Below are 12524 nucleotides of genomic sequence, written 5' to 3'. Positions count from 1 at the left end.
AACCAAACACATATACACAGCCCATCACCCTCACAGCCCCATTCACTCTCCTCCAGCCAGTCAGACACCTGCAGCCCATCAATCATCAGTCCCTCCACCAATCACAGCACACAACCACTTCCACATTCACAATCACCCATTTATTAATTATCACATACACCTGCATGTCATTCCACTTTTCCTATTTAAGCCTAGGGGAGCATCTCGTCGGTGCTTCGTCTCCATTATGAGGACATGCCTTGCAAACCTATGCACTCCAAGACTCTTGTTTACTTTTGATTGACCAATTTCTGTTTGCCTTTGTTGTTTTGTTTTGTTTTCTAACTCACGCCTTGTTCCTTCACTCCAAAAATGTCACATGTGCATAACAAAATGGCTAGAAACTGCTCATTATTGAAGGGCTTGATGTCTAACATGAATGATGCATGATTAAAGATTGAACACATACAAGGTGCTTGTATTACATTGTTTCTAATTAAACATTAAACAATTTACCAGCAATAATCTACTTCCTTCCTGTCACGGTACAACCCCTCCCCCCAAATGTCTCCCTGTGTGTGTATTCGTCCATATGGCCATACCCAGCCAACAAGTGAGGGACTGACTGGAGCTCCTGCTACCTTCCCCAGACTGTTTAATGGCCCTTTATGTAGTTCTGTTTTTGTCCCCGTCCCAGTCACTGTGTCTATCCTTGTTTCGATCACTGTACCAATAATCTTGTCCCCTTTTGTGTCAGTGCCTGTTGCTGTCAGTGTGTTTGTCCTTGTCTGTTGTTGTCTTGGTCCCTGTCTTACCCTCTGCTGTACTGTTCGCACTGGCCCATATTGGTTCGCTCGGTCCACCAGCCTCGACATTCAGCGTGGACTTCGGGGCCGTAGTCCGATAGGCTGGCGCACCGGGAGTCACGCGGTTGGGGAGGGGCTCTGTCATGGTACAATCCCTCCCCCCAAATGTCTCCCTGTGTGTGTGTGTGCGTGTTTGTCCGTATAACCACACCCTCCCTGTGTTTCTCACCTGCTTATTGTGTGTCATTAGTATGCATGTATATAAGTCTTGTGTCTGACTATGTTGTCGATGTTTAAACCCGGTTAGCTTGCTAACCAAGTAGTTGTCTTTTGTGTCAAAATAAACATTTGTTGTGTGTAACATGACTCATCCTTGCGTCCTGCTTTACCTCCTCACGTCAAACCTCCAACATATAACTCCCCCACACCTGGTTCTAACAATTCAGATGCTACTGAATGCAGATTGGTGAGTTAGATTAGGGCAGAGTTAAACTAAGAAGGGCAGTAGGTTTCCACTAAAGGAGTTGGGCATCTTAATTAACCTGTATTTCACTGGACTGGCAGGTTAACCCTTTTGCAATATCATACTCTTGGGTGAACATATTTGGAAATAATAAACAATGGACGCATGAATAAGAAGGTAGGCGTTTGCCTATGTGTAGAGGGTAGAGGAATTTGTAATTATTAGATAGATTATGTAGCCTAAGAGTATATTAAGATTGGGGTGATTAAGACATGGTGATACAAATTTCCATTTAAAAAAAGTGGTGAGATACCAAAATGTTCACCCTGATGAAATGCTCCCAATAGTTCTCTTTAGTCTAACTCATTTCAAAGCAGTTAAGATGGACTAACCTTTTATTATTATTATTATTATTATTATTATTATTATTATTATTATTATTATTATTATTATTAATAATAATAATAAATAAATGTTAGAACAGCTTATGGCCATAAACCAATAGTATGAATCATAACCTCCAAAATGTTCAGCTTTTTGCAACTACAGAAGCAACATTACCTGTTGTTTGTCCTTCGATCAGTCCACCTGTGAAAGAAATAAAAATAATCAGAATTGTAGTGTTTATATTTGACACAGGGAAAATGCTTTTTATCTGGAACTACTACTGCAAAGTCCATTTTTTGCTTATAAACACCATATAATATTTGGTTTCAATAACTTACCATTTAATATCAACAGCAGTGATGTACATAGTGGCATTAGAGACCTCATCATGATGAAATGCACCAAAACTGAAAGAGTAAGATTACAGTCTAAATTGAAATGTAGAGAATAATTTTTAAATGATTATTCAAAGGAAATACAAATTAATACCTGTCTGAATATAAAGTCATATGACATATTTCCCTGCTCATTTTTCAGTCACATTTTACTTCAGCACATCTAAGATTTCTATACTACTTTAGTCATATATCTCACTGCTTTTGTGAATCAAACACTTTGGTAAACTTATTTCAAGCACCAAAACATTTGATATACATGAGTATATTAAGTATGCTATTACATGGAATATGATTTCTAAAATCGGACCTCATATTTTCAGCTTTATGATCATATCATTTCTTTATGCAATGCTCTAGGTCAAATGGTACCTCATTTTGATATGAAACCTTTAAAGTGAATTTAATGAAATATGCAAAAAGAGAGGAAATGCCCATAGACTTCAGAGGGTTAATAGGTAATTTATGTCTTAATTTTATACAAAACATCAAACATAATTATACATATATTTGAAATTGTCTGCAAATATGTGTTCTAAATTTAAAAACCCACAAAAAAGCAGTATAAAAAGGTACAATATTAGGTGTCTAATACAATATTTATATAAATGCCATCCCTCATACTATATGAAAAAGAAGATGCGCTCCAGTGTGAGGGTTGAGTGACGGTGACTGGTCTCACGTTCTTACCTGAACAGGCACCAATGGAACAAGTTCAGCGTGTCCCCTCGCTCTCTCTCTCTCTCTCGCCCTCTCTGTCTCTTTCTTCAATAATGGTGTCTCTGTGTAGTGATGACGCTCCAACTGCACCTGTATCCACTGACTCCTGTACTCCTGTATTTATACCTTTACTCATAAAAATGGGTGGGTCATGAAGGAACATTCGATGATTTTAAATAAATTGGCTCTAAGCCAGTTCTTTCAAGAACACCTCAGGTATGTCCATCATTTCAACAGTTTACTTCCTTGTACAGTGATTGACAAATCACACTGCTAAACAGAATGTCGCACAAGTGCTTTTCTCTTTATCACACACTAACATACATGTAACATACGTATGCACGCGCGCGCACACACACACACACGCGAGCAAGTTGGTAAAAGAAGGAAAATGGCTTAAAGAGCAATTGATATAACCAAATTAGTGATTGACGAGTAATCAGAAGGTTGCTGGTTCAAGACGCACCACCGCCGAGTTGCCACTGTTGGGCCCCTAAGAAAGACCCATAACCCTCAGTTGTTCACATTCTACTGAGTCATAATTGTAGGTTGCTTTGCATAACAACATCAGCTAAATGTGTTTACAAGTACAAGCTTTGTATAGTTTAACCCTAACCCTGGTGCCATGAAATGTCTCACATGCACTTATTTCTCATCTCATCACACTCTTATTAGAAACAAGGACAAAGTTTTCCATTTGCTGGAAAGTACAATATGTGAAAAATGTCAGGCTTTTAATTACCTTTTTTTTTTTTGCCTTAAGGCAAAATGGTGAATCTGAGAGCATTTAATGTATAAGAGCTAAAATAAAGTGTAATGAAAGAGCAAATATAATGTGTGCTGCATAAAAGGTAAAATTTCAATAATGATCTAAATTACTTCACATAAAAGCAGGTCAGCTATAGTTTGAAATGTGTGGTGGCAATTTGGGAACTACAGTTCTCATGTCAAATTCAACTTTTCACATTTTCCTGCACAGCGCAGTGAGATGAGGGAAAGATCACAAGGTGCATATAAATAATGTAAGATGAGGGGAACTAGGACATTTGTTTTGTGTTGTGTTTGTAACAAGGAGTTGAGAGCCAAATTTATATGTCCAAACTGAGAAACAGGACTAGAATTTTTGTTTTTCTTTTTGTTTTTGTTTAGTTTTTCAGCCTGTCATCAAACCCCATGTGCAAGAATTTTACATCACTAGGGGTGCTGTGTCTATCAAGCTATCACAATAAAATGTCTAATCGCTGTAACATATCAATAGGAGGGTATTGTGATTATGAATGTGATTGGATGTGGAGATAACTAATCATATTCAAAGTGTCTATATTTTGAACAACTGCACTAAACACAATGGTTCATTATGAAAAGCATATTTTGTCTTCTCTTACTGTGCACAAGGGTTAAGTACTGTGAGGAATGTACCTGCATTACACCCTCATTATTCACACTCAGGTGAGAAAGAATGCTATTCAATTTAATTTAGAAGGTTATAAATAACAAAAGTCTGTTCCACACCCACTTCTATAATTAAACAATTCTAGTTTCACATAACATGTTTTATTATATCATAAGTTATTTAACAAAAAGTAAGCCAACATGCAGAAAAGTAAGTTGTTTCCACAGGAACTGAATAGGTAACTAGCAGCCAGGTGCTGCTAATTGAATACAACTGATTGGTTGGTCATCAGGAGGTTTTACCCGCTGGCAGAAAAAACAGAACTTTTGTAACAAGTATCATGGCTTAAGTAACAATTCCTCTTCCAGGCTAGTGAGTTAGCTAGCTTGTGTGTATTTGTGTGTGTGCATGAACATCTTTGTGTGTATGTGTGTGTGAGAGAGAGAGTGCGCACGTGCGTGCGCGTGTGTGTGTGTGTGTGTGTGTGTGTGTGTGTGTGTGTGTGTTTGCATTCACACCTTGTTTGAGCTTTGATCTATTTCCCAGCTTATCACTGAATCACTCGCTATGTGTTTGACCTCTTCACTTAAGGGAAAACAAGAAATGTCATTTGGTCCTAATTTGTAGTTGTTGTTTTTTTTTGCGTTTCATGCAGCGGTGTGAGACTCTTTGATGTTTCCTACCTTTGTACATTCATGTCCAATAACATTTGTGAAATTGAGTTCGAAGAATAGATTCTTCAGGTGTTTCTGTTTTTTATATGCCTAAAACAAAAGCTGATTATCCTTCAGCGCTGACTACCTTCAACACTAATAATAAACAATATCCCGAGTGCTACCTGGGTACAGAATTTCTCTGATTATTGGATGAATATAGATTCATGTTATATAGAAACGGTTTTATTGTAAATGTGAAGTCATCGTAGAAATAGCTGTTGGTTAGTCTAGCTCATCTTGTAGAGCAGGGAGAGTGAGATGCCAGCAAATGAAGTTATGGATCTTTATTTCCACGCAACACACATACCAATAAAAAAGTCACGTCTGTCAAATGCCTCTGATAAATAACAATAATAACAGGTACTGAGGTACATAAATGAGCAGTTAATATAATTGTCCACTTGGTAGTGGCCAGAATATTTCAAAAAAGTAATCATGGTTATTAAATATACTGTCCAAAATATGTTTACTAATGTATTCCCTTAAAATGCATAAAAAGTGTAACCTATTCAGAATATGTTTAAAATACACTTAGAGTACATGTTGAAAAGGAACATGTAAGAAGAGTTGTGCTGTACTGTCAATCAACAGTACTATTTCAGCCACACTGTCTATGGGCTTGGTTGGTCACCCTGACTGTCTATATGAGTGGCTGTCATGACAACCAAGAAGTAAAGGTAAAGCAAGAACTTACAAACTTACAAACTTACCCCTTACAGCATAAACAAACATAGCACTGAGTGCTACACACTCCCTTTCAGATGAGCCTGTATGTGGATAGTAACTAAACCCAGCACATTCAGTCCAACCAGCCAGACAATCAATGTATGGATCACGATGTGAGCCCAAACCCTTTACCCCTTTACCCCTCCCTTTCTCTTTCTCTCTCTCTTTAAGCACAGGAGTGGCTCATGGCAGGCACGGGAACAGCTCGCGGCTCGTTCATGCAGAGAACATCTAATCTTTATTAACCTTGTCTCTTTCCTTTCTACGTAGACCCTTAGAACATGCCTCACTTTTCCCCATCATCCTGTAGATTTAGATAGTAGATATAGGACACACATATACTCTGTGCTTTCCTCAATAAAGTGGAACTCTCTTGATTCACTACCTTGGTGTCAGTGTCTCTTGACTTCCCTGGATTGATCTGGCTACAGAGGACGGAGGGCAGAGGGTAACTTGTAGGAGATCGAACCTGAAGGACTGGTTACTTTGAACCAGTTTCTGACAGTCAGAAGTGGGATACTGCGCAGGTAAGTGACACCCCAGGATTTAGTGTGTCTTCTTCCTGCGCAGCATCTCTGTGCTTAAATTTAGTTTAGGTGCGTTTTTGTCTCTAATCAGGTGGAAGAAGTCTCATCCGTTGGTACGAGCTGAATTTTGTACGTACTTATTATCCTGCCTGTTGAAAAGGTGGAAGAAGTCTTATCTATTGGCATGCATTAGCTGAATTTTGTGTACACTGTGTAAGGATTTGTTATCCTGCCTAAAACCTATTGAAATGCAATTTACTGTTTATTGGTGAACTCTCCCTCTTCTGTATCTATTTGAGTGCTCTTTGTATAGTTGTGTACTGGTTGTGATTTTGCTGGGTGACCCATGGGTTACGGTGTTAGTTATATAAAACCCAAAAAGGGGGAAACCCCAAACGATTGGATGTTTCGGTGTGGTTTGGGCTCACATCGTGATCCATACATTGATTGTCTGGCTGGTTGGACTGAATGTGCTGGGTTTAGTTACTATCCACATACAGGCTCATCTGAAAGGGAGTGTGTAGCACTCAGTGCTATGTTTGTTTATGAGGGATATGGGGACCTCAGCTGAGATTTCCAGTATATGAAGACTTCTTGGCAGGCCTGGAGTAAGGCCAAGCCAGTGTAGGGCAAGGCGCATGGGATAAAACCCAAGAAGATGCCTGGGTCAGAAATAGCTGTTTTTGCTGCCACACTGCTGAAAGGATCCCCTCCTCCATTTGTGAAGCATGTACTGATAAGACAAGCTCCTGCTCAGGCAGATGTTTCTGTGCCAAATGCCACAGCCACGTCTGAGCTGAATCAGGAAGCTGAGAGGGGGGCTTCTGGAGGAGGAGCGGATGGCAAGCCCACACCCTCCCTCTATCCTAACCTCGCCTCCCTACAGTAGAGTAAGACATCGGGGATTAACAGGACCTGGTTTTTACCTTTAACTACATATTGCTCATGACTCTCATAATCGCCACAATTAACGTGAGAAGCGTGAGAGCCCCAGTAAGGGCACAGAGTATTTTGACCTTTCTAAGAGAGATATGAGCAGATGTATTTTTACTGCAATGTACTTTACCCTTTCAGTCATCTTACAGGGAGTGGGAGCAGTGATGGACTGCTGGCCCGTCTCTCTGGAGTGGGAAAGGAAAGATAAATGGAAAAGTTGCATGATGGGGCTGCAAAAATGGCTGCAGAGGTATTTTAATTTGGTGAACCAGGGAGTGGATTTTAATGAGGAAAGTAAGGAAGTTAAAAAGGAAATGGCCAATCAGATGGAGTCAATTAGCAGATGGGTGATTTTAAGAAGTAAAGAACAAGAGATGGAGGAAGGAGAGACGTGCACATGCTACTTTTTTTAAGGAAATAATGTCATGAGGGGGTGGGATTACACAATTAAAAGAAAGGAAGAGGATAAGGAATAAGGATGAGGGAATTTTAAAAGCAGTGGAAGAATTTTATAAACAATTGTATGATGGGAGGAGTTAACTAAATATTTCACAGTTTTAGAAATGTTTAAATGTCTGAAAGGTTTTAAACAAGGTCCCGGGGAGAGGATGGACTCCCCATAGAATTTTACAAGACTTTTTGGGACATTTTAGGACATGATTTGTTAACAGTTTTTATGGAATTTCAACGACTCAACCGACTCCCAGACGGTTTTAGGACGGGGTAGTGAGTTTACTGCAAAAAAAGGGAAAAGATGGATTTACAGAACTGGAGGCCAATTACATTACATCTGGATTGTAAACTTTTTATCAAACCTTTAGCACGATGTATGTCAGTGGTTTTAGAAGACATCATCCACCCAGATCAAGCTCACGCAGTGCCAGGGAGAAGGATCATGGACAGTGTGATATTGAAACGGGACTCCATCTGGTTTGCGAAAGACAGAAATATTCGGCTATTAGTCTTAAATTTAGAATTCAAAAAAGATTTTAATCGGGTCTCACACCAGTACCTGTTTCAGATACTCCAAAAAATGGGTTTTCCGGTGAGGTTCATAGAGTGGGTGGGTCTGCTGTATACAGACATCAACAGTAGAATTACAGCACCTAATCAAAGCGATTCATGTTTGCTCTGGAATACAGCAGGGGTGCCCGTTATCCCCCCTCCTGTTTGTGACATGTATTGACCCTTTGGCCCAGAACTTGAGAAGGGACCAATGGATTAAAGGACTGGACTTGCCAGAAAGATTGACGGTGACCTGCTCTTTATATATGGACGACGTGACGGTTTTATGTATGGATGTTTTATCAGGCCAGAAAGCTCTGCACCTAATGAAATGGTATGGGGGGGCCTCGGGTGCAAAAGTCAACAGGAGGAAGTCCGAGGCCCAGCTCTTTGGGCCACGGGGAGATGAATGTGTGAATTTGGATGTAGATTTTAAGGAAACAAATTTTAAAAATTCTGGGGTCAAATTTGATAGAGAGGGTGGTAGACAGGGCAACTTGACGGAGACAATAGGGAAAGCGAGGCAGCGGTTGGGTTTTTGGGGATTGAGACAAATGACGATAGAAGGCAAAATCTTAACAATAAAAGCAATTATTTTACCCCTGCTTTTATTGTTATGTTCTGTTTTTAGTCCCCCATGACACTTTCTTTTAGAACTGGACAGAGCAGTGTTCTACTTCCTGTGGGGGTCCAAGTGGGAGAGGCTGAAGAGAGAATTGTTGAAGAAGAGGCCAGAGAATGGAGGGAAAGGCCTTCCGGACCCGTACCTGTTCCTGGGGAGGAAGTTTGCGGCTTTGCACATGAGATACACCAGGACCCCCCCCCCCTCAATAAGGCAAGGACAATGGTGCGGTTCTGGATGGGGTCCTATCTGAGGACCTTGGGGATATTAAAGGTGGACCTACAGACACCAGTGTCATTTACGCTGCCAAAGGAGTATGATTTTATTAGAAAGTTTTTAAGGAAATATAATTTGGAAAAAGAAGGCGACAGAGTTTTAACCAATGCAAAACTGCTCATTGCTTGTTTACAGGACCAGGAGGAAGTGAGCCCAACAATTGGGCTCACGAAGGGGGAGGCCCAGCAAGTATGGAAGAGCATGGTTCACCCAGCCCTCCGAAACAAAGACAAGGACTTGGCATGGATGGCGGCGCATGACATTCTCCTGGTCAGGGCTGTGATGCACTCCTGGGGCATGGCGGTGACATCAACATGTCCACGTGTGGCATGTGGCAAGCCAGAAACAGTGAGACACGTGTTCTTGGATTGCAGGGGGGCAAGGGACCTGTGGGCCATGATTGGCCCCCTACAAGGCCCGAGCCTGCCAGCAGGGGAGGTCCTCCCCCAAGTTTACCAGTTAGCGGTAAACGGGGTGGGCCATAATCTGTTGGTGGGGAAGCTTGTGACGGTGCCACTGCATGCTACATTAAGATTAGTAACATCAGTGCTGTGGGGGGCACTGGGTGCAGCCATTTGGAGGAGGGGGCTGAGGCCACATGCAGGGGGGTCCCTGCCACTACAGACCCTGGCCCCCGCAGATGCACCCTGAGGGAAAGAGGTAGCCTGAGAAGGGGCAGCGGGCAAGGGAAGGATCTCCACTGGCCCCAGGAGATGATGAAAGGAGTGCTGGGGAGCCACGCAGGAGAAGTTACGGTCATCCCCCCACCATCCTGAGAGAAAGATGGACTTGAACAGTAATAGAGACAATGTGTTTTAGAGCAATGGAAATTGAATAGTGAATTTTATGGTGATAGGGCTTTTATTGGCTTATTGTTGTTTTATTGTTATTGTTCTGCTTTATTGGTTTTGTTTTATTGCCAGTTCTTTTAATGATTATTTATTTTGGGTTTAATTGCATAGGTTTGTTGCATGGGTTGTTATCGCTTCTTATAAGTACTATGGTTTTAAGAGCAGAAAACAAGGGGACACATTTTACCAGCAGACAAAGGTTATTTTATCCAACTTTTGTGTTAAAAATTATATTTAACTCCTTTGTTTTAACATTATATCTTCCTGGAAAAAGAAAGAATGTCTGGAAAAATGGCCTACATAAAGGTGACATCTGTATATGAAATTCATGACAATAAACCTTTTTTTATGTGACAATAAATTTTTACTCCCTCTAGTAAGTGAACAGAGGACAAGCCAAAAGAACATTTCAGTACCACACCCAGTCATTTTTGTGACAACTATGTCCTGTTAGCTCTACATGTTATGTTAGCATTATAACTCCCGTTTTTCCTTATGATCAATTTGTTTACCACCAGGGTGGTACCAATCCTCAAGAAGGCCACACGAAGTCTCCAACATTACCAACTACAGACCGGTATCACTTCTCTCTTTCCTCTCAAAAAGCTTTGAATAAGCAGTTAATAATCAATTGTCTCTTTTCCTCACCCAGAACCAGCTGCATGATCCCAATCAGTCTGGCTACAAACCGGCACATTTTACAGAAACAGCCCTCATAGCAGTGATGGAAAAATTTAATGTTGCTAAAATTTCATGCTGCCAAACTGTCATCTGTTTTGATTCTTCTAGACCTTTCAGCAGCCCCTGACACAGTGAACCACAACATTCTTCTCTCTGTTCTCTCCAGACTTGGTGTGACTGGCTCTGCTTGGAGATGGTTCAGTCCTATCTGGAGGGACAATCCTATCAGGTGACACAGAGAGGATCCACATCCAAACCGTATAGACTCTCCACTGGTGTTCCACAAGGCTCAGTATTAGCCCCCCTTCTCTTCTCTTTGTATACTCGTTCTCTTGGTGATGTAATATCTTCTCATGGTTTCTCCTACCACTGCTATGCTGATGACACTCAATTATTTCTTTCTTTTCCACCCTCTGACATGCGGGTCTCAAGACGTATCTCAGCATGCTTGAGTGACATCGCGTCATAGATGACAGCCCACCACTTGAAGCTCAATCCCAGTAAAACTGAGCTTATGTTCATCCCAGGTACTCCCAACCCTTACCATGACCTCACAGTTTCCTTCAAGAACACCCTGGTATCACCATCCAAAGCTACCCATAGCCTGGGCATAAATTTGGACAACCAGTTGTCGTTCTCAACTTATGTTTCTAATCTAACCCCGTCTTGCAGATTTTTCCTTTGTAACATACGAAGGATTCGGACATTTCTCTTACAGGAAGCTACCCAGGTGCTGGTGCAGTCTCTTGTGATCTCAAAACTAGATTACTGCATACTGCAACTTGCTACTTGCAGGTCTTCCTCTAAGAGCCATCAAACCTCTATAGAGGTCCAGAGCGCAGCAGCACGACTGGTCTTCAATCTTCTGAAGTTCACATGTTACTCCACTGCTGCGCTCCCTTCATTGGCTCCCAGTAGCTGCAGGCATCAGATTTAAAACCTTGATGCTTGCCTACAAAGCCAAAAATGGACCAGCCCCTTCAGAAATTAGGTCAGAGGTCAATGGTCAAAGCCTGATCCATACCTTGAGTACTTTGAACCTCAAGTACGGCTCAACTTGAAATACCTTGCTTCAGGTCTCATGGATGACAAGCATCAAGACTATTTTCTGTCCTGGCTCCAAGATGGTGGAATGAAATCTCACTTGCTGTCCAGACAGCAGAGTTCCTTGCAGTCTTCAAATGCGACTGAAGACTGATCTATTTGCAGAATATCTAGAGGACAACTGACCCTGCTCCCATATTGAATGACTAATTGTACTTATTGTAGGGTATTGTTTATGTTGTTTAACAATCTCTAGCACATCTTGTTTATTGCACTTATCATTGTTTAAGGTAGACCTTATGTATTTTGTATTCCTAGGTATTAGCATTGATCCCTGTATTCTATAATCTTCTAGTTCATTGGCATGTTAGACTCTAACCTACTGTACTGTACTAGGATATATTCTATGAGTAAATGACAAAGCACTTTTCTAAGTCGCTCTGGATAAGAGCGTCTGCTAAATTCCGTAAATGTAATGTAATATTTTATGAGATTATTTAATGATATTTCAATAGTCTGGTAGGAGTCTATTGGCTAATTACTTCACATATTAAGCCCAGGCCATACTACTGCATGCTTTCATATAATTTGAGAGGTTTTTCTGAGTATAAAACTGTTGATAAATTTTGAGTCTTAATATGGAGAGGACAGAAATGAGTACAGGGAGGTTGTGAGAAGCACGGTATGCCTAAGAGTAAAATGTAGAAGTACTGCATCCTATTGTGTACAGGCCCTCCTTGAGCACTGTGTCTGACTAGCAACAAAGCTCCATTCTGTACTCACAGCAGAGGTTTGGAACACTATGTCAACACGGGATATTTATTACTAGCTAAAGAGTTAATTGCCAAGACCAATAATTTCCTAGTGTCTGGTTTTGGTACAGTGTTTACACCATACACTTAAGAAACAGAGCCAAATGAACAGAGCTGAATTTCAAGGTACAATTACTTGGTGGTTGCCTGGTGGAGGTGATAGTGCCATTGTGCTGGTGAAGGAG

General features: G+C 41.0%; 1 pseudogene; it reads left to right on the top strand.

Moving 5' to 3' along the window:
- The first annotated feature begins 6770 nt into the window (after positions 1–6770).
- Positions 6771–9602, top strand: LOC145658524 (uncharacterized; annotated as a pseudogene).
- The last annotated feature ends 2922 nt before the right edge of the window (positions 9603–12524 follow it).

Source organism: Electrophorus electricus, chromosome 6, assembly GCF_041902795.1.
Source record: "Electrophorus electricus isolate QZ-2024a chromosome 6, ASM4190279v1, whole genome shotgun sequence".
In the NCBI taxonomy this organism is placed as follows: Eukaryota; Metazoa; Chordata; class Actinopteri; order Gymnotiformes; family Gymnotidae; genus Electrophorus; species Electrophorus electricus.
This window is presented reverse-complemented; position numbering and strand designations above follow the sequence as displayed.